The sequence below is a fragment of the Montipora capricornis genome, chromosome 9 (genome assembly GCF_036669925.1).
Source record: "Montipora capricornis isolate CH-2021 chromosome 9, ASM3666992v2, whole genome shotgun sequence".
Taxonomy (NCBI): Eukaryota; Metazoa; Cnidaria; class Anthozoa; order Scleractinia; family Acroporidae; genus Montipora; species Montipora capricornis.
In genome coordinates this window covers 16,630,523-16,634,457 of record NC_090891.1, presented here as the reverse complement: position 1 = coordinate 16,634,457, position 3,935 = coordinate 16,630,523, and positions in this window count along the sequence as shown.

Here is a 3,935-nt window from a genome sequence, read left to right as displayed (position 1 = left end):
AAGTTGACAACAGAACAAAAAGCAGTCCTGGCGACATGGCGGAAGCTTTTAATGATCATTTCACAAATATAGGCCAAGTGCTAGCCCAAGAGGTTCCTTCCGCAGAAGTAAATCCCGAGTTTTACCTTTCACACACTGATAAAGCATTTCATCTAAAAACTCCTAGTCTCGACGTTGTCTTTAACCTATTGAGGAATATTGATGAAAAGAAAGCCACTGGCCTCGGTATGATCCCAAGTAAGTTGTTGAAAATGGCTGCTAGTATTGTTACTCCATCGCTGACCGCCATATTTACAAAGTCAATTATCACTGGGATTTATCCAACAGAATGGAAAATGGCCAGGGTAACTCCGGTGTTTAAAAAGGGTGAAAAATCGGACCTCAACAATTATCGTCCAATTTCCGTTATTCCAGTTGTCTCGAAGGTTTTCAAAAAAATGTTTACGATCAACTGTACCAATACCTAAATGACAATCAATTGTTATCAAGTTGTCAGTCGGGCTTTCGCTCCTTACATAGCACCCTAACGGCCTTGCTTGAGGCGACAAATAGCTGGTCTGTTAACATCGACAACGGCTTCCTGAACGGAGTAGTCTTCATTGACCTTAAAAAAGCTTTCGACACAATTGATCACGAAATTATTTTACGTAAATTGTCTTACTTTGGTGCTGACCTAGCCTGCACGCAGGCGGTTGGATGGTCGAAAAACCGGAATTCGTAATGAGGTCGCCATCTTGGATTCGCGCGGCTAGGTCTGGGCCGGGTTGAGGGTCGACAAAGCGAGCGAGGGGGGTGGGGCGGAGGGAAGAGAGAAGAACAGCCTGCCCGAAAACCAGCCCCCTTTGAGTAGCACAATTTCGCAGCGTCCGCCGGTGGACGCTGTCTTCTGATTGGTCGGCAGACATGCTGTCAATCAACACAAGATTTAATATTCATATATCGCTCTTGTCACCATAGGCAAAATGATGAGCTCGAATGTCGATCCAGCGATTCAAAGTGCTTTAGATTTCTTGGTGACAAGAGAAAGGAGCGTTCTTTTGAAGTGTGAACAAAAACAGGCGATAGTTAGTTTACTAAATGGTGAAGATGTGCTGGCCGTGCTTCCCACTGTCTTTGGGAAAAGCATGATATTTACAGTGTTTGCGATAGCCGAAAGTGAGAAACTTGAAGGTCGTCCGGTGTCAGTGCTTGTAATTTGCCCACTCAAGAGCGTCATATCAGATCAGATTGTCGAACTGGAAGGTTTGTGTTCGGCAGCAGAATTCATCCCAGAGAGTTCTAAGAAAATTATCGAAGATCCTCCTATCTTCATCTACTGCTCTGCAGAGCAAGCGCTGGAGGAACGCTTCCTTTCGGCCAAAAGACAGATGAAGAAAAAAATAACATAGTTAACTTGTGTACGTAAGTAAGTTTTATTATATCGTTAATCTCAAAGTTATTTTTCTTAACACTTGGCGAATCAACTCTTTCTTCCCTACAAAGATCGCTTGAATCGTTCCCACAGATCGAAAGTTGTTTACAAGGCAAGTTGTTGGGATTGCGATGACTATTAAACAAGAAATTGTAATGGCAAAAACCTACACTTACCGTTTGCTGCAGTTTCTGCCGGTTTGCGTACATTTCTTACAGCTTTTTTAGTTGACCAGAGCAAGTTTGTTTACAGCTACACGCTTCAGTGATTGGCAGCCTTATTACAGTCTCTTACTTATTGGTCAATTATTGTGGCGTGACATGCAACCGGAAGCTCAAAAGAAAGTGGGCGGCTACCGAGAAAAGGCTGGTTTTCGGGCAGGCGGTTTTCTCTCCGCTCTTCTCACTCCCCACCCCGTCGTTTTGTCACGGGGCCCAGACCTATCCCACGCTCTTCCAATATGGCGTCTGATAGTGTTTCGTGGCGACACAACATCTACCGCCTGCAAGCAGGCTAGTGCTGACCAGGCAACTGCTAAGTGGTTTCAGTCATCAAAGAAACCTTACATTAAATTACATTACATTACATTCACTATCGCGGAGAAATTGAGCTTTATTCACTCCCTACGGAGTGAATAATGGCAAATGCGTGATCCAAACAAAACAAAATCGGAAATATTGAGAATACAAGATGATGTTGTGCTGCAGAATACAAAGAGGGCCACATATTATGGCCTGAAAGTTTTCAAAGGTAAGAGAAGAACTCATACGTTTTGCCAACCATTGTTTCATTTCGTTTTTCCAGATAATTAAAAGTTAAACAATCTTCACACCAACAATTTGTTTCATTCGGAGTAATTCTATTTTGTACTGCTGGTCGCCCAGCAAAACGAATTTGCTACTGAAATCGAGGAATTAAAAAAACGTTTAAGAAAGTTTCACATGGCTGCAAGGAAACAAGGCGGGTCATTTTACAACAAAGCAACGCTCACCTCAATTAGACCCGCCATGTGGATCTTTTACCAGCTGTACTTTCAATTTCTATTTCAAACTGAACCTCTAGAACTTTGATCGAACGGTGAAAATGTTTTAAGATGCAAATTTAAACGGTGTTAAATGACCATTTTGCTTTTTGTGACGAGGATTTTAACGAAAGGTTATTTAGATTTGCCATGTTTGAAGCTTCTGTAAACACTTTCGGTATCCGTGGTCCCCTGCTTAACTGGTTTGAATCCTCCTTACGAACTGCACTCAGTCAGTCGCTTGTCATGGCCAAAGTTCCAACCTTTCGCCAGTGTCATCGTGAGTTCCGCAAGGTACAATCTTGGGTCCGCTACTATTTCTACTATTCGTAAACGATCTGACCGATAACCTTAAGTCCTCACTCAGGCTTTTTGCAGACGATGCATTATTATACGGTGTCATCTCAAATGAGGAGAATGGTGCTCAACTGTAGGATGACCTACGACAACTAGAAACGTGGCAAAGCAAATGGCGAATAGTATTAAACCTCTCTACATGTAAGACAATTTGCATTTCCACCAAGAAAGCACCCCCACAAAGAAAATAAGTTTAATGTGGAATCGAGCTGGAATAGGTTGAATGTATTTCCTATCTGGGTGTATTATTGAATGAAGATCTGAAGTGGTCCAAACACGTCACATCCGTCTCCGGGAAAGGGAGTTACGGTGGCTGAACACAGTTTTTGATACCTATGTTTCATTTACCTTTTTCTCTAAAACCCGTGTTGGTTGCCAAAAATGAGAGCAAGCAAGTTAACATGATAGTTAAGTTGACGTATATGCCGTTGCTATGGTAACATGAATAAATGTAAATAGGCCATTAACATCGGTTTTGTTTATTTGCAGAAAATCTAGTCGTCAGATTTTCTTTATAATTTGCATGCAACAAGCTTGTAACGATGCTCACAAGTTAATACTATTTCAGTAATAATTTGACAGAGAGATCTTTAATTATCCCTTGTTGAAGGTTCACTTGAATACCTAGTACAATTTCCTCTGCTAAAGTTCAAATTTTTTTCAATAATCCAGTTACTTATTTCTATAAGTATTTTCGTGCCAAATTCGTTAAATTCTAACGAGTGGTTCTAGAGAAATAGCTGTATTTCCGAGAAAGCTATTCCGCATTCAATCGCAATTTTCTATTTTACTACGCAAGCGCTACATTTACTGGGTTCTTTCCATAAAAATGAAAAATCTGCAAATTGCGGAGTTCTTTGCATCGTTACCTTTTCTACCATACATTTCTCATAAAAGACTAAAACCATCAAAACACTTTGTTCAGTTATGACGAAAAAAAGTTCAGATAGCGGAAGCATTGAGCAAATAAAATGATTGCTGTATTGAAGCCATATCAGGAGCCCATGACTAGGAGCTTACAACTTCATTGCATCTATGAAACGGCGTTTTTAGAGTCCGAGTTATTTATAGTTTGATTTCCCCGCGAAACCGGACCTTTCCAGCCAATCACAAGTCTTGCATGAGAAATTAATCCACATGGGAATG